The following is a 25,881-nucleotide window of genomic DNA, read 5'->3' on the forward strand; positions in this document are numbered from 1 at the left end:
ATCTTTTTTTTTTTTTTTTTTTTTTTTTTTTTTTTTTTTAAGGCAGATTCTCACTCTTGTTGCCCAGGCTGGGGTGCATTAGTGTGATTAGTGTGATCTGAGCTTACTGCAGCCTCCGCCTCCCAGGTTCAAACGATTCTCCTGCCTCAGCCTCCCAAGTAGCTAGGACTACAGGTATGCACCACCATGCTCGGCTAATTTTGTATTTTTAGTAGAGATGGGGTTTCACCATGTTGGTCAGGCTGAACTCAGGTGATCCAGCTGCCTCGGCCTCCCAAAGTGCTGGGTTTATAGGTGTAGGCCACCAAGCCTGGCAAAATAAAAAAAAAATTTATTTAAAGAAGTAAACCCTAAAAAATACCTTATGCAATCCAAATAACACTTCCTTAATAAATGTAAGAGCAGAAGTTAAGAAATTTGTAACAAGTTTTTAAATGTAGGGGGTCAATAAAAGTTAAAGTTATTTTTTGAATTAAAAGCTGTTTTCTTCTTGTTTTATATAAAAGTTGAACATCTTTGTTTAAGAAAAACTATGAAGTTACAAACAGACAATAACCTAATAAGAAGGAGAACATGAATACAAATAAGTATTTTATAAACAATGAGAGTACTAGGAATAGACTATGAATACCTACCCACCAACAAATTTGGAAACATAAGTAAAAAGTTAGAAATTTTTTCTTGAAAATCAAATTGATTAAAGCTGATTGAAGAAGAAAGAAAACTAAAGACTAACTTTTTTTTTTTTTTTTTTTTTTTTTTTTTTTTTTTTTTTTGAGACGGAGTTTCGCTCTTGTTACCCAGGCTGGAGCGCGATGGCGCGATCTCGGCTCACCGCAACCTCCGCCTCCTGGGTTCAGGCAATTCTCCTGCCTCAGCCTCCAGACTAGCTCGGATTACAGGCACGCACCACCATGCCCAGCTAATTTTTTGTATTTTTAGTAGAGACGGGGTTTCACCATGTTGACCAGGTTGGTCTCGATCTCTCGACCTCGTGAACCACCCACCTCGGCCTCCCAAAGTGCTGGGATTACAGGCTTGAGCCACCGCGCCCGGCAACATTTTTTTTTTTTAATTGGATCAGTTATAAAAAAAAATCTATCCACAAAACAAAAATACCACTCAGACACTTTTATAAAATTCTGCCAAGCTTTCACAATATAGATAAACTCTATCTCATTTTTTTTTTTTTTTTTTTTTTTTTTTTTTTTGAGACGGAGTTTCACTCTTGTTACCCAGGCTGGAGTGCAATGGCGCGATCTCGGCTCACCGCAACCTCCGCCTCCTGGGTTCAGGCAATTCTCCTGCCTCAGCCTCCTGAGTAGCTGGGATTACAGGCACGCGCCACCACACCCAGCTAGTTTTTTGTATTTTTAGTAGAGTCGCGGTTTCACCATGTTGACCAGGATGGTCTCGATCTCTCGACCTCGTGATCCACCCGCCTCGGCCTCCCAAAGTGCTGGGATTACAGGCTTGAGCCACCACGCCCGGCCTCATTTTTTTTTTTTTTAAAGACGGCGTTTCACCATGTTGGTCAGGCTGGTCTTGAACTCCTGACCTCAGGTGATCCGCCCACCTTGGCCTCCAAAGTGCTTGGATTACAGGCATGAGCCACCATGCCCGGCCCCAACTCTATCTCATAAAAACTATTCCAAAAAGGAGAAAAAGAAGAGAAGATCCCCGGTTTACTTTCTGAAACTAATATCCCCTTCACTTTTGATACAAACACCAGGCAAAGATAACATAACAAAATATACGTTAAAAGAGAAAAACCGCATGATTATCCTAATAGATATACAAAATTATCTGACAAAATTTCATCAGCCATTACTTAAAAAGCAAAACAAAATAAACTCTAAAACTCTTAGATTATCTATCTTCCTCATGAACATACAGCAAACATCCTATTTAATGGTGAAACCTACAGGAAACATCCTATTTGATGATTATAAGCATTTCCTTTAAAAAAAAAAATAATGCAAGGACACTCAGCATCAACATTTCCATTCAACATTATACTGACTGCTCTAGCTAGCATGGTAAGACACAAATGAAAGGTGTAAGAACTGAAAAGAAGGAAATAATGAAGCTGTCCATATTCAAAGACAGTAAGATTGGTTCAAAGAAACAATATAAGACAAGTATAAAAGTTCAAAGTTGCTAAATATAACACCCAAATTAATTGCATTTCATATATATATACACACACACATACATACATATTATTATGTTTTAGGTTTTGGGGTACATGTGACGAACATGCAGGATTGTTGCATAGGTACACACGTGGCAATGTGGTTTGCTGCCTTCCTCCTCATCACCTATATCTGGCATTTCTCCCCATGTTGTCCCTCCCCAACTCCCCACCCCACACTGTCCCTCCCCTAGTTCCCCCCCGACAGACCTCAGTGTGTGATGCTCCCCTCCCTGTGTCCATGTGTTCTCATTGTTCTACAGGCACCTATGAGTGAGAACATGCAGTGTTTGATTTTCTGTTCTTGTGTCAGTTTGCTGAGAATGATGGTTTCCAGCTTCATCCATGTCCTTACAAAGGACACAAGCTCATCATTTTTTATGGCTGCATAGTATTCCATGGTGTATATGTGCCACATTTTCCCTGTCTAGTCTATCATTGATGGGCATTTGGGCTGGTTCCAAGTCTTTGCTATGGTAAACTATGCTGCAATGAACATTCATGTGCATGTGTCCTTATAACAGAACTATTTATCATCCTTTGGATATATACCCAGTAATGGGATTCCTGGGTCAAATGGAATTTCTATTTCTAGGTCCTTGAGGAATCGCCACACTGTCTTCCACAATGGTTGTAACTAATTTACACTCCCACCAACAGTGTAAAAGTGTTCCTATTTCTCCACATCTTCTCCAGGATCTGTTGTCTCCACATTTTTTAATGATCGCCATTCTAACTGGCGTGAGATGGTATCTCAATGTAGTTTTAATTTGCGTTTCTCTAATGACCAGTGATGATGAGCATTTTTTCATATGTTTGTTGGAATTAATTGCATTTCTATAGAATAAACAACTGGAAAATGTCATTGAAAGTTTTCCGTTTCCAGTAGCCGCATGAGCTAGAAGGAACCTAGGGAAAATACACAACCAGAAACCCCTATGGAAAAAAATATGAAACTTTATTAAAGAACATGAGGCTGGGTGCAGTGGCTCACACGTGTAATCCCAGCACTTTGGGAGGATGAGGCAGGAAGGTGTCTAGAGCTCAGGAGTTCAAGATCAGCCTGGGAAACACAGCGAGACCTCATCTCTACTAAAAAATAAAAAATTAAAAAATTAACCAGGCACACACCTGTTAGTTGTACCTTTAGCTACATGGGAGACTGAGGTGGAAGGATTGCTTGAGCCCAGGAGGTTGAGGCTTCAGTGAGCCATGATCACATCACTATACATTAGCGTGGGTGACGAGTGAGACCCTGTCTCAAAAAAAAAAAAAATATATATATATATATATATATATAGAGAGAGAGAGAGAGAGAGAGCGCTAAAACAAAGAGAGATATACCAAGTTAACAGATGAAAAGACTCAATAAAGATTGCATCTTCCTAAATTCTAAAAGTTACATTCAATACCAATCAAAATCTCAATATGATTTTTCACAGAATGTGACAACTTTTACTGTATAATAGAAAGCTCAGGAGAGACTAGACAATCCTTTCAAAGGAGGAGGTAAGAATGAGAAAGGAAGTTTATTGCAAACAGTGTGGCAGTAGAGCATCAGTAGACAAATAGAGCAAAACAGAGAGTCCAGAAACAATCTCTTTTATATATTTATATGAGTGCTTGATATGTAATAGAGAAGACATTACAGATCCATGGGGGAAAACGTATTATCCAACAACTAGTACTAGGAACATTAGAAATTCATATGGAAAAGATAAAATTGAATCCTTATTTCATACCGCAAATAAAATTATGTCATTCCAGAAAGACAAAAAATCTAAATGTTAAACAAAATTATAAAGCTTTTAGAGAAAAGCAGAGACTATATTTGTGGCATCATAATAAAGAAGAATGTCTTTTAAAAATTAGTTTATTCTTGGATGGGCATGGTGGCTCACACCTGTAATCCCAGCACTGTGGGAGGCCAAGAAGGGCAGATAACCTGAGGTCAGGAGTTCGAGACCAGCCTGGCCAATATGTTGAAACTTTATATATATATATATATTGCATAGTGTTAAAGTCTGGGTTTTCACTGTAACCATGACCCAAATAGTATACATTGTACCCAACAGGTAATTTCTCATCCCTCAGCCCCCTCTCACCTTTCCATCTTTTGAAGAAAGATATGTTTAAAAAATATATAAAAAACAAAAACATTAAAATATGAATACATTTTACTACTTTAAATTCAAATATTTGATATGATGTCATGAACAAAATAAAATGCAAGCCACAGACTGGGAAAAAAAATAGGTGCAAATGATGTAACAGATCTGTATCTAAGTCATATTAAAAATTGACTAAAAATCAAAAACAACATACTAAAAATTAGTAAGAACACCAAGTGTGGTGGCTCACACCTGTAATCCCAGCACATTGGGAGGCCAAGGTGGGTGGATCACCTGAGGTTAGGAGTTCAAGACCAACCTGGCCAACCTGGCCAACCATATCTCTACTAAAAATGCAAAAATTTAGCTGGGAGTGGTGACAGGCGTCTGTAATCCCAGCTACCCTTGGGAGGCTGAGGCAAGATAATTGTTTGAACTGGGGAGGCAGAGGTTGCAGTGAGCCCAGATGGCACCACTGAACTCCAGCCTGGGTAACAAAAGGAAAACTCAGTCTAAAACAAACAAACAAACAAACAAACAAAAACCAGTAAGAACAGGAAACAACTTTTAAAGCAAAAGTTATGAATAATGAATTGACAAAACAAGTAATCTGAATGATAAAAATGAAAAAATCCTCAACTTCAATAACAATTAGGGAAATACAAGTTAAATCAGTAAGATACTATTTCACCATCATTAGATTGGCAAACAGTAATGTCTGACAAAACAAAGTGTTTTTTTTTTTTTGAGATGAAGTTTCGCTCTTGTTACCTAGGCTGGAGTGAATGGCGCGATGGCGCGATCTCAGCTCACCGCAACCTCCGCCTCCTGGGTTCAGGCAATTCTCCTGCCTCAGTCTCCTGAGTAGCTGGGATTACAAGCACGCGCCACCATGCCCAGCTAATTTTTTGTATTTTTAGTAGAGATGGGGTTTCACCACGTTGACCAAGATGGTCTCAATCTCTTGACCTCGTGATCCACCCGCCTCAGCCTCCCAAAGTGCTGGGATTACAGGCTTGAGCCACCGTGCCCGGCCTAAAACTTTTTAAAGATGTGGGTCAATTAACTATGATAGATTTCTGATGGAAGTATACATTGGTGTTCTCATTCAGAAAAGCAATTTTGAAACTTAAAAAACTGAAGGGCTTCAAGAAATTATACTTTTAGATATTCTTCCTAAAAAAATTATTGAGGCCCATCATGGTGGCTCACTCCTGTAATCCCAGCACTTTTGGAGGCTGAGGCAGAAGGATCACTTGAGGCTAGGAGTTCGAGACCAGTCTGGCCAACACAGCAAGACTCTGTCTATATTTAAAATATATATTATATATATTTTTATATTACATATAAATTTATATAATATAATACATGCATATACTATTTTATATATTTATATATAATATATCTATATCTATATATAGAATATGTGTACTTGGAAGTACCCACTGCTACAATGTATCAGATAAAAACATGCAAACATTCTAACTGTTCCTCATTGTAGGAATGGATATATTCACTCAGTTGGATACTTTACAGCAGTTTAAGTAAATGCATCAGATCTACATGTATTAACATAAATTAATCTAAAAAACATGAGGCAAGTGAAAAAAAGAATTCCAAAGAATATGTGCAGTGTTCCTCTTTTTCTAAATACATAAAATAATAGTTATGTATCAATACATATGTTGTAAACGGACAAAAACATTCATGGGAATGACACACAATAATTTTAAGGTGCCAGGCACCGTGGCTCACGCCTGTAATCCCAGCATTTTGGGAGGCCGAGGCGGGTGGATCACGAGGTCAAGAGATCGAGACCATCCTGGTCAACAAGGTGAAACCCCGTCTCTACTAGAAATACAAAAAATTAGCTGGGCTTGGTGGCGCACGCCTGTAATCCTAGCTACTCAGGAGGCTGAGGCAGGAGAATTGCCTGAACCCAAGAGGCGGAGGTTGCAGTGAGTCGAGATCACACCACTGCACTCCAGCCTGGGTAACGAGAGCGACTTTGTCTCAAAAAACAAACAACGAAACACACCAGCTTAGCGACACACACACCACACACACACAAAAGCGAACCATAATCTCAGGTCTCTGAATTTTTTCCTCTTTAAAATGACTTAATAAGGGACACATTCAAACACTTCCAAAAGAATAGGAATAAGTAATAATAATAATAAATGTTTGTATCGGTGATGGAAAGAAATGTGATAGATTCCTATTCTTTTGGAAGTGTTTGAAATGTGTCCTTATTAGTCATTTTAAAGAGGAATTCAGAGACCTGAGATTATGGTTGCTTTGTGTGTGTGTGTGTGTGTGTGTGTGTGTGTGTGTGTGTGTGTGTTCGTTTGTTTGTTTTTGAGACAAAGTCTCACTCCGTTGCCCAGGCTGGAGTGCAGTGGTGTGATCTCGACTCACTGCAACCTCCATCTCCTGGGTTCAAGCGATTCTCCTGCCTCCGCCTCCTGGATAGCTGGGATTACAGGCATAAGCCACCATGTCTGGCTATTTTTTTGTATTTTTATAGAGACAAGGTTTCACTGTGTTTGTCAGGCTGGTCTCAAACTCCGGACCTCAAGTGATATGCCCTCCTTGGCCCCCCAAAGTGCTGGGATTACAGGAATAAGCCACTGTGCCCAGTATAAGCTTTTTTTTGTTATTATCCTGTTTTTCCTAAACTCTTTACAATGGTTATGTATTACTTTTGTAATAAGAACAAACATGCAAATATGCACAGATAATCTTGACAATCTCTCAGGCTACCCCAATCCTACCTATGGACATTCTGAATCATTTATTTTATGTATACATAAAATATTTTATTTATATAATATATATATATATTATAGACAGGGTTTCACCATGTTAGTCAGAATGGTCTCGATCTCCTGACCTCGTGATCTGTCCACCTCAGCCTCCCAAAGTGCTGGGATTACAGCCGTGAACCACCGCGCCCGGTCCTGAATCAATCATTTAAAATCAGATTCTGAAATTTGATAAGCTGGTTGCCAAGGGAGTACTCACCATAAAACTAGGTTGTAGCACAATAAACAGGGTCATTTCCATCATCTTAGTGATCAAAGCAGCTTCTGCACCACTGATCTGAATATATTTATCAATCCCATTCATTACTGATGGCAAATGGATCAGAGCACAAATGAGAATTTCTGGTTGTATCAATGACTGCATTTTCCCTTAACGATATCTATGTGTGTATGTTACCCATGTGCATATGCCTTTTTGTATATACATATAATTTTTTTCATCCCATGAAATGTCTTGCAGAGATGAGGTGTTGAGGTGCTTCTGGAATTGGTGAAATTCTGGGAATTAAAGGAAGTAGAGATTTTTTTACCCCTGAATCACTGTTTTGTCTCCAAACAGAAGATATGAACAATTGCCTGGTGACCTCTGTGAAATGTTTATGGTCTCGTGTCAGTTCCCAACAATGAGTTATCCACATAATAGATGCACTTTGTTTATTGTACATACTCCTTTGATGTGTGTCAAGTTTTTTTATGTTTCCTTTTCATTTTTTCTGGTCTCTCACTATTGATATTATCCTGTTCTTATTGTCTTCCTGGCTTGAAAAGACCAAGTCCACTTTAACTTGGCATGGCAACCAGCACAACCCTGATGAGCATGTGGACGCTTGATAGACAATGTTTGTGGTGCTCTTATTGAAGGCTCCAAAATTATACTGACAGGAGTGCCTTAAAATGGTGGCTTATGACTGTAACCCCAGCACTTTGGGAGGTCGAGTCAGGAGGATCACTTGAGCCCAGGAGTTTGAGACAAGCCTGGGCAATATGGTGAAAGCTCATCTCAACCAAAAACAAAAAAACAAACAAACGAACAAAAATTAGCTCAGTGTTGTGGCACACACCTGTAGTCCCAGCTACTCAGGAGGCTGAGAGGGGGTGATTGCTAGAGGCTGGAAGGCAGAGATTACAGTGAGCCAAGATCCCATTCTTGCACTCCAGCTTGGGAGACAGAATGAGGCCTTGTCTCAAAAATAAACAAATAAGGCTGGGCGCGGTGGCTCAAGCCTGTAATCCCAGCACTTTGGGAGGCCGAGGCGGGTGGATCACAAGGTCGAGAGATCGAGACCATCCTGGTCAACATGGTGAAACCCCGTCTCTACGAAAAATACAAAAAATTAGCTGGGCATGGTGGCGCGTGCCTGTAATCCCAGCTACTCAGGAGGCTGAGGCAGGAGAATTGCCTGAACCCGGGAGGCGGAGGTTGCGGTGAGCCGAGATCGTGCCATTGCACTCCAGCCTGGGTAACAAGAGTGAAACTCCGCCTCAAAAAAAAAAATAAGTAAAAATAAGCAAATAAATAAAAATCATAATCTGATCTATCTATAAGTACAATAATGTGAATACTCTGCCTATACATACCACAGTGTGAATACTCTGTCTATACATACCACAACATGAAATTCTGGTATCCAGTGCTCAGGCATAACATTGCCAGATACAGCAAATAAAAATACAAGATGGCACAAGTATTTTTTTAGTATAAGCATATCTCAAACATTGCATGGGACATAGTTATAGTAAAAAATTATTTGTTGTTTATCTGAAATTCAAATCTGACTGAAGAGCCAGTATTTTATCTAGCGACTCTACCCAGGCACCATGCTTTAAGGTCTCCAAAACATTTGGCAGAGAACTCACCCAAAATGCAAGAGTGGAAAATTTTCTTAAAAGAAACTCTGTCATACTCATTTGGATAGGAGACAAAGAAAACAATAGCAACTTTAAATCTGCTTCACGGTGACAGAGATGTTTCTCTCAGTGCACAAACTCCATGATTAGATTATTGTGAGCTCTCTTTGGGCAAAATACAGAAGCCTGAATGCCATATGGTTATTTTCTGAGTCACCAAAACTCTCTGTTCTCCCGCAGTGGCAGCCAGCATCTTCTGTGATGCTTTCACTAAATGGCAGAAATAGAACAGATTCAAGGGAATGTAGACTAGTGGATGAGAATGCATTCATGGAGAGAAGTTACATTCCAAAAAGATTTCAAATTGGCCCCACCCTCTCGCCTCTCACCATCACCCACATCTGCCCCAAAGCATTCAAGCTTAGGGTGTTCTCATGAGAAGCTGTACTCTGAGGAGTACACAAACATGCCAAAACATTAGGGCAGAGAAAAAAACGACAATATTCTCCTATGGTATGTTTGGGTTAGCTGTAGATCTGCTCTTAAAAATGTACCTTTCCAGGCTGGGCACAGTGGCTCACGCCTGTAATCCTAGCACTTTGGGAGGGCAAGGCGGGTGAATTGCCTGAGCTCAGGAGTTCAAGACCAGTCTGGGCAACATGGTGAAACCCTGTCTCTACTTAAAATACAAAAAAAAAAAAAAAAAAAAAATAGCTGGGTATGGCAGCATGCACCTGTAATCCCAGCTACTCAGGAGGCTGAGGCAGGAGAATTGCTAGAACTCAGGAGGCGGAGGTTGCAGTGAGTCGAAATCGCGCCACTGCACTCCAGTTTGGGTGATACAGCGAGGCTCCATCTCTAAAACAACAACAAATATATATATATATATATATATATATATATATATATATATATATATATATATTTTTTTTTTTTTTTTTTTTTCCAGCCAGCTACTTAAGGAAACTGAGAGAGAGAATGGCTTAGGTCCTCCCAATGAGTTTGAGTCAGAGTACAGGAGTTCAACACTAATCTAGGTAAATAGTAAGACCCCATCTCTAAAAACATGCATAAATGTGTGTGTGCATGTGTGTGTGTGTGTGTGTGTGTACATAGACTGTATATATATATATATATATATATATATATATATATGCCTTCAAGACTGAAAGAACCTATGATTTTGAGCTGGAATTGGCTTTTAATCATTTTCTCTCTAACAGTGTAGCAAATTAAATATCAATCATCCAACAATCACTCCTTTTCTAAAACTAATTTGATACTTTATTCCCAACAAATAAAGCATATAGAATGAGAACCATAACATTTTATTAAAAATACACACATGCAAACACATATATACATACACACATATATATGTATATATATAGAGAGACTCCTGGCTTTATCATGCCACAGTGCATTAAGCCGGCTTCCTTTGAGGGTCACATATACATCTGTGTCCATCCTTAGCAAACACTCACATCTTAATGCTAACACATCCAACTGAAAACTGAAATCCATGAGACATGTATTATCCATTACGTATGACCATTGCATAGCATCTGATAATTAACCCAAAGTTTTCACCTTTCTTTGAAATCATTATTATGAGGACATAACCGTGGATCACAATTGACAGAAGCACATATCACTCGTGTTCTGCCCTGACTAGAGTTACAGCCAAATTTAAATCCCAGCCTGGTGAGTTGATTCCATGGTAAACCGTTATGCAGAAAAGCTGCTGTCTCCTACCCCTGCCGCCTCCCGTTCATTTTCTGGCAAAACATTAAGACTGAAGACACCAACAACAATTAAAATGTAAACCCATCTCTGCTTAATAACAAATCCTCTCCATCCCTGTCTAGCCAGAGACAATCTGCCTGCTTATTCCTATTTTCATGTCCTCTCCTCTCAAACTAGGCTTGGTTACATTCCCATGTCTGGATAGTATTTATTGATCCTGAGTGAAGAAGCCTAGATCATGTAGAACCTGGCATGTCAGATGTGCTAATGAATGAGTGGCTCAGCTATATTTTGAAATCCAGCATAAACATTCTGCTCTTAACATTTTTAGAGGGTAAAGAACTTTATAATGCTGCACAAATAGCCCCTGGGAATTCTAATATTCTACCTATACCATTGCTTCTGTAGACTCAGGCCTTTAGGATAAGAATCAGGTTCAGGAGCAATAGTGCAGTTTTTTCCTAGAAGAATCTTAGCTAAAAGTCTCTCTCTTCAATGGCTTCAGTGACTTTCTATTGTTCTTAGAATTTAGTCCCAACCAGTATTTTTCTTTCTGTGTCCGGCCTATTTCCTTAGCATAATGTCTTCTAGTTAAAAAAAGAATACATAAGAACAGTGAAAACAGGTTTGTGGGGAGCACAGGAGGAAATATTGGAAGACACGGATCAAAAGGTACAAAGTTGCAGTAAGGTAGAATGAGTAAGTCTGGGGATTTATTTGCACAACATGAGGACTCTAGTTGGTATGATTATATTGTATTCTGGTAATCTGCCAAAAGAACACATTTTAGGTACTCTTACCACACACACACACACAACACACACACACACACACACACACACACGTAAGTATATGAGACAACAGGCATGTTAATTTGCTTGACTGTAGTAACCACTTCGTTCACTACATATATATATCAAGCTAAGTATCAAAACATCATGTTGTACACCTTAAATATAAACAAAAAAGATATTGCTGAGCTCCAGATGATATTGAGGAATTTCAAATGATATTTCATACAAAATGATTTAATTCCTAATCAACAAAAACAGTATAAAATAGTTCTTTGAGGTTCACTGGAAAAAAACAAAACAGCAAAAACACACAGCAGCTCTAAAGTGAGACCAGACCTGGGTTTGAATTCTGGCCCCCTACTTCCTAGCTGTGTTACTTTCACCAGCTACTCATCCTCTCAAAAGGTCAGTTTCTTCACCTTGAAAATGGGGATAATAATAATTATCTTACTGTGATTGGGCACGGTGGCTCGCACCTGTAATCCCACCAGTTTGGGAGGCTGAGGTGGGCAGATCACTTGAGGTCAGGAGTTCAAGACCAAACTAGCCAACATGACAAAACCCTGTTTCTACCCAAAAAAAAAAAAAAAAAAAAAAAAAAAAATCAGCCAGGCATGGTGGTGCACACCTGTAATCCCAGCTACTTGAGAGGCTGAAGCACAAAGATCACTTGAGCCGGAGAAGCGGAGGTTTCAGTGAGCCGAGATCATACCACCGCACTCCAACTCCAGCCTGAGTGACAGAGCAAGACTCTGTCTCAAAAATAATAATTATTATTTATTGTGCAGATTGAATGTGATAATGCATATGAAATAGCTGGCACTAGGTACATAAAGCAATAAACATTAGCTATGAATGCTGGTATCATGATTACTAACTCTGACTATACTGAACAGTAAATTGGAACAATGGTGTGTTTGGGGGGAAAAAAATATATATATAATCCCAAATACTTACGATGGGCTTCAAGGCCAGTAAAAGTCTTTAGACTCACCTCGTACCATTCTCCTATCTTGCAACAGCTTGGTCACTATGTGACAGGCACGATAGGCATGTAGAGTAACAAGCACGGGGCTTCATGCTTCCTGCTCCCTCCTTCTGAAATGCTCTTGCCCAAGCTCTGTGCAAGTCTCTTGCTCCTTATCATCCTTCCAGTGTCAATTTAAACACCACCTTCGCAGAGAGACTTACCCTGGCCACTCTCTCTGAAGTAGCTCTCTGTAGCACCTCCCCAGCTTCCTGCAGTTCTCTTTATCACATACTCCTGTTTATCTTCTTTGTAGCACTTATTACAATCAATAATTATCACTGGACTATAAGCTCTGAGACATCACCACTGTATCTGTAGCACCTGGCACAAAGTTGGTGCTTGATATCTGTGAAATTAATTATTGAATACATAAATGAATAACTAGGCCAATAATATGCATTTTCTCCTCTTTTTGTTTTCTTCTCATATATAGCATCTAGCACCATGCAACATGGAAGAATTTAACACAATAATACTATGTTTAAGAAATAATAACATTATGAAGCAGATATTGCCGGGCACGATGGCTCACGCCTGTAATCCCAGCACTTTGGGAGGCCGAGGCAGGCGGATCGCAAGGTCAGGAGATTGAGACCATCCTGGCTAACATAATGAAACTCCATCTCTACTGAAAAAAAAATATTAGCCATGCGTGGTGGCATGCGCCTGTAGTCCCAGCTACTCGGGAGGCTGAGGCAGGAGAATCACTTGAACTCAGGAGGCGGAGGTTGCAGTGAGCCAAGATCCAGCCATTGCACTTCAGCCTGGGTAACAAAGTGAGACTCCATCTCAAAAGAAAAATAAAAAAAAGAAGCAGATATTGACAAACATTGCAGCCATGTGCTAAATAAGCCTGACTTTCAGAAATATCACTGGTGTAACTGTTGAGCAAATTCTCTGAAATTCTCTTCTTTTTTATTTCCTTTGTCCTCTTCCTTCTTCACTTCTCCTCCTCCTCCTTCTTTCTCTCTTTCTTTTAAATTATGGATGACATTGGTTATTAGCACCTCAGTCCCCCCGTTCTTCTACCTTTCCCCTCAACTGTTGCTCAATGTCATGAGCTGATGTGAAGCATGTGGCAAGAAAGAGTTGCTCTCCTACAGTCAAATGGTCCTGTGAAAGACAGTCTTTCAGGGATGCAAGTGGCAAACAAACCTAGACTCTAAAGCATCGCATTTGTACTTGGAAGCAGTATGTTAGAGGAAAAAGACATTAGAGGCAGGAGGCTGGAATTTCAGTCATTTTGCCGCTCTGGGAATGATAGAAAGTCGATTAACCACTCTGTACCCCAATTTTCTCATCCGTAAAATTGAAATGTCTCTTATCTTGCCCTCCTCCACAGGTAGGAAAGGATCCATTGAATTGATCATGTGAAAATCCTCTGCAAAATATTATATATTTCCAAGTTAAAGGTATTATTGTATTAAAAGGGAAACGCTGCGTCTGCTTTAGCAAACTAGACAAGGCAAGGGCAAACAACAGTCATATCTTGGGAGTAATGGGTATAGGAACCGTATTTCCAAAACCCAAATCAGAACATCTCTTTTGGCGTATGATCTGACACATGGTTTGACCACATGACAGAATATTTGAAATAAAAAATGTCCTGAAAAATCCAGGACATGTGGTTGCCATGGCAATGAGGAGCCATGGGGAGGCTGTGGGCAATGAAAAGACAGGGTCGAATTGGCAAGCATAGAAAACTATTTTGCCAGCGATGTGCAGGACAGTTTGCAGTCAATCGATGTGGAAGAGAAAAAAGGCAAGAAGAAGGAAATTTTACTAATCTGAGTGTGAGGTATACTCACCCTGAATCGTGTTCACCTGGGAAAATTCTTCCCACCCTATCCAGAGAATCCAAGGTAGTCTCTGGTTCACATGAACATGGAAGTAGAGAGAGGTTCAAATAGAAATTTTGTTGGCGTGAACCTAGCCCCATGGTAGTCCTGTATCTGCCCTCAATATCCCAAGGGCACCTCTGAACTAAGAATTAACTGATGGCAGCTCAGCTCTCCAGACCAGGGAAACTCCCTTGAAATACCCTAGTGTAAACCCAAATCTGCCTCCCTCTAGATAGAAAGACCAGGAAACTCTTCACCTCTCAAAATTCTGCTCTTTGTGGACCGCCTTCTGCCGCCACCTTTCCCCATGCAAAATTAAAGCAACTCTCTTCTCTGTGCTACTAACTGTTCAGAAAATATTTTTGCTGTTTACAACTCCATCAGAGCTCCTAACAACACAACCTTGGTGTCCTATGAATTCTACTGCTGGCTTTTAGCATGGAAAGTCGGGTTTATTTATTTTTATGGTCAGTTAAAATTGAGTTGCAGATAATATAAACAAGAAGGGATAGTGATTGGACTCAGAAGAAGTGGATTTATAAAAAGTTTAACTCTTAAAAATTTACACAGATTCCTATTAAAATTAATAAATCACATTTAAGGGGCAAGTGTTGTTTCATGGGGCACATTTCCCCCCGTTCAGTTCTCTTATTCCCTTCCAGCCCTTTAAGACCCCAAGACCTCCAAATTCCACCCAGTGCCTATCACATGCTATTGAGTTGGCATGTTTGCAAATTGCATGCAGTGAGATCCTTCCATACCAGCAGCCCTGTCTCAGATTCCCCAGCATCGCAGCCAAACTAGTATTGCCTGCACATTTTCTTCATCTTTTCATTGAGTTCAGTGTGGCAGCAGCACATTCCTTAGCACGGGCTCCAGTCGGCATGGTAACTAGTTAGGGACTGCAAGTTGCCTTCTGGCAGACTCCTATTTCTTTCCGAGGGTGCTTTTTCGGGGCCTGGGAGGAGGTGCAGGGAGGGGACCCAGTGGAGGAAGTCGTGAAAAGAGGGTGGAGAAAGAATTGATTGGGTTGGGCTGGAGGGGGAAGGGCAGGAGAATGACTTAAACTGGCTTTTTTTAAAAGAGTTATCTGGTCCACCCATGGTGTTGGTGCTAAATTGCCTGGGCTGAAAAAAGTCCTAATTGGGCTAGGGAGGCAGTGACAAAGCAAAGCTTGTTCAAGCCTCAGAATCTGCACTGTTGATAGTGCAGGTACCTCAAGGGCGGGTGGGAGTGATTGCTGTGTTGACTTTGTCTAATTGCAGGGGAGGAGTTATGTGAGCTGTGGCGGGCAGTGCTACACCCAGTGGGGTGGTGGACAGAAATTGGCATAACCATGCAGGGCTAAATAAACTGACTGACAAAGCTCTTGGCATATTATTAAAAATCTGGCAAAATGTTCATCTCTTGACAAAAACGTAGAGAGACTAGTAATGCATAACTTCATCCCATGTAGGATTTTAAAATGGCTAATGCCAAGTTGTCTGTCAAAATTAATAGGGCTTTGCTGCTTCTTATAGAACAGAAGAGAATTCTCATTCATTTTATTCATTGCTAAAAAATCATGTCTCTGCTAAAAATTTCATTTAGAAAAAAAAAGGTTCAAAGGTAGTTAACCTTGATTTTAAAGTGCTGTGAATTAAAAGCTTCTTTTCTGATGTTTGTTTTTTTATCAAAGCCACACCTTCATTAAAATGTGAAGCATTTTATTCTTTGCGAATAGATTAAAACTCTGTATTAAACCTTATGTTAAGAGAGACATTGGAACTCCAATTATTGATTACAGTTTTATATTAGTTTGGAGACTTTTAAACTTCCTTTATAACAAGAAACATGTTAAATGGTTAATTGACTGTTGAGTACGCTACATCATCATAGGAATTAATCAATATATTGACTTTTCGACTCTCCGACTTTGCTATACCGTGTGTTAATTTAACTGCTTCTCCTTCCTGCTTTGCTTTCCATGAAGCCTTCATGCATGCTATTCTATACAAACTATTTTTTATTTTAAGTTTTACAAACATAGGGTAACTTACTATTCTAGGATCTGAGTGCATCTGATGTGCATTCAGACCTTAAAAAGAAAGTATAAACACTACTCTGCTTTGTCATATGTGTAAAGTGTGTGTGGATAGTTATTTCCTTTCTTATTTTCCACACCTCAAAGCTCATAACTAAACAGAAGTGAAAAATAATTCTCTGAAAAATTTAAAAATCTTTTATAATATATTTTAATCCCTACTTTGCCTAATGAAACAATATATTTTTCTTATTCATAAGTTTAGAATTTTCATTAATTTTTCTTCAAAAATAATTCTGAAAGAGCATTTTCCTCAAAATCCCATGTCTTCTCGAATTCTGTTATTTCAAGGCCTTCAATAAAATAGGAAAATCAGTGAGGCCAGTGGCGAGACTTTGCTCTTACACTCTAGTAAGTACTTTGGTTTGGTGATCTGTGTCTTCTCAAAGCAGCTACCTACAATGGAGTCTGTAAGTTATTTTTGGAAACTGAGACACTAAAAGCTTCAACACTGGAATACTTCCAGGTGAAAGGGAAATACAGATAGATACACTCCCAGGTAAAAGGGAAATATACAAATATTCCTTGACTGCTGAAGAAACAAACATGTAAATAAGAGATGGGCTGCTTCCCTACTGCTCATGTTTGCTCACTGCGAACATTGGGTTCACTTGGCTTGGCTCATTATTTCAGCTGGGAAAGTCACTATGTGAATTAATAGCAGATTTCCCAGCTGAAAATAAATGTTTACCAGTTTAGGGGGCTGGGGTTTTTTGGCAAAGACCTGGCTTTTTGTCTGACTGGCTCTTTTTTGGCATGCACATCCCTGAGGTGTGTAATTAAAGCGAGGGAATTTGCACATAGTACTTTGGGGCTTTTATGAATAGAAAACACAGGATAGTTCAGCAATTTGGGTGCCTAATGCCAGAGTGTGCATTTCCTGTGTGAGGTATCACAATAATAGGGCTCTGTGATAATAAAGGTGCCTGCAATCCCATGCAAAGAAAAAGAAAAGTGACAGCATTTGTTCCTAAATTCCAATACAAAATACATGAAAAAGAGCAATTTACATTTAAAACAGACGGACTTTGAACTTGAACATACCCTCAGAATTAATGGCTATTAAATCAGCCCCACTTTGCTGAATATTGAAATTCCCTTCAGGACAAAGATCTCGGCTGTTGATATCAGGTTACATTACAAAATGGAATACACAATATCAAATGGTTCTAATCATAACCATTCCACCCTTGCTGTTGAAATTTTTGAACAGCTCCTACCCTGAAAAGGTATTTTTAAACCTCAGGAATCTTGAGGGGAAGGGTAGAAAGAACAATTGACAATTACTGAGCACCTGTTATATGCCAGATACTTTCACATGCCTATCAAATTTCATATTTTACAATAAAAACCAGGTTAAAAAAAGTATTTGCACTCTTATATTTAATAATAATAATAATAATGCTCAGTCGGGAGCAGTGACTCATGCCTGTAATCCCAGCACTGTAGGAGGCTAAGGTAGGAGAATCACTTGAGGTCAGGAGTTTGAGACCAGCCTGACCAACATGGAGAAACGTTGTCTCTACCAAAACTACAAAAATATATATTTGTTTTGTATTTTGTATTTTTTTATGCCTGTAATCCCAGCTACTTGGGAAGCTGAGGCAGGAGAATCACTTGAACCTGGGAGGTGGAGGTTGCAGTGAGCCGAGATTGCGCCATTGCACTCCAGCCTGGGCAATAAATAAAGTTCAGAGAAATTAGGTAATCTGCCAAAGACCACATTGCTAGTAATCAGTGACACCAAGATGTGAGAGAAGACAACACCAGCAAAGAGTAAACACTCAGTGTATACTAACTAGTATTATCGTAGGACTCCAAACCCAAGCTCTTTCCAACAAAGTTCACTTATTATTTCTGTTATATACAATTTATTCTAAAGAGGGACGAAAACCTTGTTCCCTCCTCATCCCTCAGCCTTTGATGGTTCTCATGAATAAAGTTTATATCTAACTTGAAAAACAGAAACAAAGACTTCTTGCTCCATCCCATGCATAACAGTACAGGAAGCCGTGAATTTGTGCTTCCTGGGTCATGGGAAGGGCATCTCAATCTTGAGGGCAAACCACAGTTTTAATACAGGACAAGGGAGGCCATGACAGGAAATGAGTCTCACACAGAAGCCTGGAAGAAAGGAATACTTTTACGACAGGCAGAGGCCAGAATGTATCTCCCGTATCACCACAGAATATGGAAACACAGATTTCACCTTGCCAAGGTCCAATTTTATCAACTGTAAACTGATAAAATTTACAATTGGAAAGGATTGGTCCCAATGATGTGAAAGTCCCATTTCTGAATTGAAAGTCTAAACTACCAAATAACCCTTGGCTGATGAGCAGAGAGTCTAAACATGAGAGTCTAAACAGGATAAGCTTCAGGTAACTACCTATCTTGTGGTCACCACACAAAGACATCTGCCAGCATTTCAGAGACATATTCCCCAGTGAGGTGATTATCAAGTTTCCAGCACATATTTCCCACAGTGATATTTCTTGATAACATCTACACACTAAATTCTCAGGTAAAGCATTGTCTTTTTGTTTTTAAGACATGGGGTCTTACTCTGTTACCCAGGCTGGAGTGCAGTGGCATGATCATAGCTCATTACAGACTTGAATTCCTGAGCTCAAGCAAGCCTCCTGAGTAGCTGGGACTACACATGCATGCCACCACACCTGGCTATTTTTAAAATTCTTTTGTAGAGCCAGGCTCTCACTTTTTGTCCAGGCTGGTCTTGAACTCTGGGCTTCAAGTGATCCTCCTGCCTCAGAATCCCAGAGTGTTGGGATTACAGGCATGAGCCACTGTGCCTGGCTAAACATTATGTTTAAAAGGCTTTCTCTGGAGACCTTTCTTTTCCTGACATTTCATCTTATCTTGGCCTTTCTGTGACCTTCCTCTTATTCTCTAAAAACCTTTGAAGAATCATTGATAGACCACAAAACTGAGGTTGGGGCACTATCATAATTTTATGGTAAAGAAGAAAAATATGAATGATTTTTGTATATGTGTGTTATTATCTCCATCAAAATTTAAAGAAATTTGAACATTAAGGTTTAGAAAGATTTGTTAGTACAAGGGCCAGAAATGCCATTTGGAGCACATATTTTTTTTATACTCCACTGGAATTTAGAATCCTACAAGGTGGATCTTACTGCCTGTCTCTGTCAGCACCCCTCACATATCCTCACTTTCTTCCTTCTTACCCTGCTTAAATTCCAGCATTCATCATTATTTTTATTCTTTTCCAAGCTCCCTCAACTCCCTTGCTCCTCTCTCACTGTACTGTACTGGCAAATTCTCACCCCAATTGAGTCCAACTTCCTGCCCATTCTGTCTGTTACCCTGCCACTAAATGTGCTGGAGAAAACCATACAACCATGCTGGCTGGTCTCATGCTAAATCATGGTGATCATAACCTCCTGTAGGCCATTAATGCTGCCCAGCTGTCATTCATCACCCTCATCCATTCCCTCTTCCACTCTCCTCAACGACTCTTTCATCACTTCTCTCCTCAGTCCTTCACAACCTGCTCATCCATCATCATTCATTTGCTTCCTGTTTCACCAAGAAAACAGAAGCACCCAGGACGATCTTCCTCATGTCCCGCCATCACATCTCCCTACCTTCCAGCATCAGAGCCTGTATACCCCATCTTTGCTTCTGTGACTTTGGATAGATTATTGAGGCTTCCAATCGAGACCAGTCCCCAACTCATGTACTAGGGTCCCTCCCATCTCTCCTGCATCACGAATTTCCCTCCTTTTGCTGTACTGTTGCAATCCATATAAGCACGCTCTTGTTTCTTTCATTAAACATAAAATAATCTGGGTGCAGTGACTCACACCTGTAGTCCCAGCCCTTTGGGAGGCCAAGGCAGGTGGATCACCTGAGATCAGAAATTCCACACTACCCTGGCCAACATGGTGAAACCTCATCTTTACTAAAAATACCAAAAAAAAAAAATGGGGCCAGGCAATATGGCCCCTGCCTGCAATCCCAGCACTTTGGGAGGCTGAGGTGGGCGGATCACGAGGTCAAGAGATGGAGACCAACCTGGCCAACATGAGGAAACCCTGTCTCTACTAAAAATACAAAAATTAGCTGGGCGTGGTGGCATGTGCCTATAGTCCCAGCTACTCGGGAGGCTGAGGCAGGAGAATCAATTGAACCTGGGAGGTGGAGGTTGCAGTGAGCCACCACTGTGCTCTAGTCTTGGATACAAGAAATAAAAATAAAATAAAAATAAAACAGCCTGAGCACAGAAGCTCATGCTTATAATCCCAGCATTTTGGGAGGCTGAGGTGGGAGGATCCCTTGAGGCCAGGAGTTCAAGACCAGCCTAGGCAACAAAATGAGACTCAGTCTCCAGAAAAAAAACCTTTTTTTAAAGATTAGCTGGGTGTAGTGCTGCACATCTGTAGTCCCAGCTACTCCAGAGGCAGAGGTAGGAGGATCGCTTGAGCCCTTGAGTTCAAGGCTACAGCAGTAAGGCAGGATCGTGCTACGGCACCCCAGCCGGGACAACAGAGTGAGGCCCTGTCTGGAAAAACAACTGTTTTAATTAAAACAAAGACAAAAATCTTTTGATGCCATCCCTCCCTCCAACTACTGCTCCATTTCTCTAAACTTCTTGACAGCAAAACTCTTCCAAGAAATTGTTCTTACTCACTGGTAATTTTTCTCCTCCCAGGCTCTCTTGAACTCAATTCAATCAGTTCCTGCCTACTTCTTCCCTCCCCACAGCAAACATTCCATCAAAATTTCCTGTGTTCGGGTTACTAAGGATCTCACATTGACAAACTCAGCAGCCAGTCCTCAGTCCTCATCTTATCTGTACTTAAACATTTCATGTAGCTAAGCATGCTCCTCCTGTCACACTGAGCCCCAAACACTTTTTCACTTGCTTTCCAGGATGCCACGCTCTCCTGAGTCATCTTCTGTGTCTTAGCCTCTTTCTCTTCATCTCCCTGACCCTGAGGTGGAGTGATCCAGAACTTAGGGTTCAGACCTCTTTTCTCTAACTACATCTGATTCCTAGAGGATGTTATCAGTCACACAGCTTTAAATAAACATCTCGGGCCGGGCGTGGTGACTCAAGCCTGTAATCCCAGCACTTTGGGAGGCCAAGGCGGGTGGATCACGAGGTCGAGAGATCGAGACCATCATGGTCAACATGGTGAAACCCTGTCTCTACTAAAAATACACAAAACTAGCTGGGCATGGTGGCACGTGCCTGTAATCCAAGCTACTCAGGAGGCTGAGGCAGGAGAATTGCCTGAACCCAGGAGGCGGAGGTTGCGGTGAGCCGAGATCGCGCCATTGCACTCCAGCCTGGGTAACAAGAGCGAAACTCCGTCTCCAAATAAATAAATAAATAAATAAACATCTCTACAGTGTTGTCCAGATTCCCATCTCCAGTTTGTATGGCTCTTACCCTCAACTTCTGTTGTGATACCAAAATCTAGGTTCTCTCTTGCCCCCAGTTATGTTAAGTGAATTTTTCTCTTCTTTCCCTGTCTAGTACCACAATTCCTTGAGGTCTGAGATACCTTACTGGTTTCCATTTAAGTGCTCGGTATCTGATACCTGCTGACAGACTTTCCTAAAACTGCCTACCTGCCTACATTTCTGAAAACCTTGTATGAAGGAAGAGGAGGAAGAAGAAAGAGGAGGATAAAGAGGAGACCAGAGTTTGAGACCAGCCTGGCCAACATGGTGAAAGCCTGTCTCTACTAAATATACAAAAATTTTCCAGGAATGGTGGCATGTGCCTGTAATCCCAGCTACTTGCGAAGCTGAGGCATGAGAATCACTTGAACCTGGGAGGCGGAGGTTGCAGTTGGCCGACATCACAGCACTGCACTCCAGCCTGGGTGACTGAGTAAGACTCCATCTCAACACACACACACACACACACACACACACACACACACACGCACGCACATGCGCGCGCGCACACACACACACACACACACAGAGGCAACATCTTCTCTCCCTGCAGTCAAGAATTGGTCATCTTGCTGAGAAAAATTCTTTTTTTTTTTTTTTTTTTTTTTGAGACGGAGTTTCGCTCTTGTTACCCAGGCTGGAGTGCAATGGCGCGATCTCGGCTCACCGCAACCTCCGCCTCCTGGGCTCAGGCAATTCTCCTGCCTCAGCCTCCTGAGTAGCTGGGATTACAGGCACGCGCCACCATGCCCAGCTAATTTTTTTTTTGGTATTTTTAGTAGAGACTGGGTTTCACCATGTTGACCAGGATGGTCTCGATCTCTCGACCTTGTGATCCACCCGCCTCGGCCTCCCAAAGTGCTGGGATTACAGGCTTGAGCCACCGCGCCCGGCCAAAATTCTTGAAGTGTATGTGATCTGTGCATCTCCTCTCTCTCAGCAGACTTATATAGGAAGAAAAATCGTCTGGTCTTAGAGACATGGTAGCTAAGTGAATCTTTCTCCACATTGCATCTAGAGTGATATTTTTTGGAGCACACATCCAAGCATGCCACTCCTTTTTTTTTTTTTTTTTTTTTTTTTTTTTGAGACAGAATTTCGCTCTTGTTACCCAGGCTGGAGTGCAATGGCGCGATCTCAGCTCACCGCAACCTCCACCTCCTGGGTTCAGGCAATTCTCCTGCCTCAGCCTCCTGAATAGCTGGGATTACAGGCACGCGCCACCATGCCCAGCTAATTTTTTGTATTTTTAGTAGAGATGGGGTTTCACCATGTTGACCAGGATGGTCTCGATCTCTTGACCTCGTAATCCACCCGCCTCGGCCTCCCAAAGTGTTGGGATTACAGGTGTGAGCCACCGAGCCTGGCCCTTTTTTTTTTTTTTTTTGAGACAGAGTCTTGCTGTCACCCAGGCTGGAGTGCAGTGGCATGATCTTGGCTCACTGCAACCTCTGCTTCCCGGGTTCAAGTAATTCTCCTGCCTCCGCCTCCTGAGTGGCTGGGGTTACAGGTGCCTGCCACCACACCCAACTAATTTTTTGTATTTTTAGTAGAGATGGGGTTTCACCATGTTGGGCAGGCTGGTCTCAAAATCCTGACCTCAGGTGATCCGCCTGCCTTGGCCTCCCAAAGTGCTGGGATTACAGGCGTGTGCCACTGTGCATGGCCTTGATTTATTTACTTATATTGTGCCCCAGGTTCCTCCTTGATAAGACAGAAATAAAGATAGTGCTTATCTCATAGGATTATAATGAAAATTAAGAGTAAACCTCTCTCGACCATGTCTGACAACTACCAAAAACTCTATAAATATTATCTATGATTATTGAAAAACACTCTGGGTCCTGTCATGCTGGCCTTCTTTCCATCCCTCAGATATGCTGCTAGCCAGGATCTTCCCAGCTTGGTTGCCTGAGCAAATGCTGCCCTGTTCAAGGTACTCTCCTTATACCCACCTTCTTGCACAGTTCCACTCCCACACGTCCTTGTCTCTCAGATCTAGTGTTACTTCCTCAGGCAAGTCTCCTCCTGAGACCCACCAGTTCTCAGTCTGGAGTTTCCTTCATTATGTCGGCGTGTTCTCCTTCCAGTGTGTGCCTGGCTGAGGTCAGTCTTCAACCTCTAGAGGTCATCTCCAGGCTTGGCACTTTTTCCCAGAGCCTGATACCTGCCTGACACGTTGTAGGCACTCCGTACCGATTTGTTAGAATAAACGCTTAGTTGATGCTTAACCCTGTTTGAAAGAATTTGGCCAGATCTGGCCTTCCAGGAGCAAGCCTGGACCAGCTCCACTGCCTTTGACTTACAGGCTCTTTTTTTCTACCCCTACCTCCCAGGGTTGACCAACCCCCTTCTGATTAACACATTCTTTCTTTACATGTGTTAATGAATTTGATGAGGTTTCTTAGGGCCCTAAGAAAACTTTGCATCTCTATGCTCTGTTTTAGTTCATGTTGTTTTTAAAGTTTTTCTCTCAGTAGGCATCTTATTTCACTTATTTCCAAGTTCTGGCAGGGGTGGATGGATGAGGGTTGTCTCATTGTATCTCTCTATTATTGACAACACACCTGGACCAGGATTCTATCTGGCAGTGGAGACTCCCTGGTGTTTTGTATTTAGGTGAGCGTGTGCTCCCCTTGCCAAGGGAACACTCCATGTTCTAAACTGAACTTTTTTTTTTTTTTTTTTTTTTTTTTTTTTTTTTTTTTTGAGACATAGTTTCGCTCTTGTTACCCAGGCTGGAGTGCAATGGCGGGATCTCGGATCACCGCAACCTCCGCCTCCTGGGTTCAGGCAATTCTCCTACCTCAGCCTCCTGAGTAGCTGGGATTACGGGCACGCGCCACCATGCCCAGCTAATTTTTTGTGTTTTTAGTAGAGACGGGGTTTCATCATGTTGACCAGGATGGTCTTGATCTCTTGACCTCATGATCCACCTGCCTCGGCCTCCCAAAGTGCTGGGATTACAGGCTTGAGCCACCGCGCCCGGCTAAACTGAACTTTTAAAGTCTGATCTGGGTTTGTCCTTAGCCTCCCTCAACTCCACCTGCAGTTTCTACCAGTCTATTCCCTCTCATCTCCTGAGATAGGGGCCAGCAGATACTCTCTACAGAGAATATACTAGTTGCTGTATAACTCCATTTAATGGAGGTAGGTGATCAGGTATGTTTTTCAATAACCCAAGAATACAGCACTGCTCTGGAGATGCGTTATTGTCTTAAACAGGAATATTAAAACTAGCCCAAGGACATGAGTGGTAAATAAAGTCATCATTACCACTCCATATTTGCACTGTGTGATAAGACATGCAAATCCTCCCGTCAGTACCAGGCAAAAGTGACTGTAGTTACAGAGATTCCATCCTGCTGTCATAAACTCTCTGTCAAAAAGACTCAATGCTATGTTAGCAAAAATAATTGATCTACAACGTGCATCCTGAAACCCTGGATGTCTGAAAAGCATTGCTCTGGGTTTTCATGCTGTTTCCACAATGCTAAGATCTAGTGTTGGCCAGAGATGTATGTGGAAACGCCACAAGAAAAGGGCTTGTCCAATCCAATGCAGAATTCAGCAGAAGGTAAGAAAGGGCACAAAACTCAGGTTGAAGAAAGCCTCTCCCTGGGGTATTTCTTGTCCTTTATTTTTACCCCAGATCCAAGACTTGTGGTTAATTCAGATAAGCACTTGACCTTTGTGGGTGCTTATCCAAAGTCAACCTTCCCGTGTCTGAGGGTCACCTGTAACTCATTAATCTCGGTCCATTATTGTTTTGCAGGGATGTCTGTTCCATTTAAGATATAAAACTCCTGTACAGATAACATGGTAGGTTAATGCACTCACCTTTCATTCCTTGATTGCTGGGTTCAAACCGAACTCAATTCTGTTATGAGTAAGGATTACGTTTTGATATGTTCCCTGTCCCCAGGAGCCATTTGTCTATAGGTCTTCAAATCCT

The sequence above is a fragment of the Saimiri boliviensis genome, chromosome 2, assembly GCF_048565385.1.
Source record: "Saimiri boliviensis isolate mSaiBol1 chromosome 2, mSaiBol1.pri, whole genome shotgun sequence".
NCBI classification, from domain to species: domain Eukaryota; kingdom Metazoa; phylum Chordata; class Mammalia; order Primates; family Cebidae; genus Saimiri; species Saimiri boliviensis.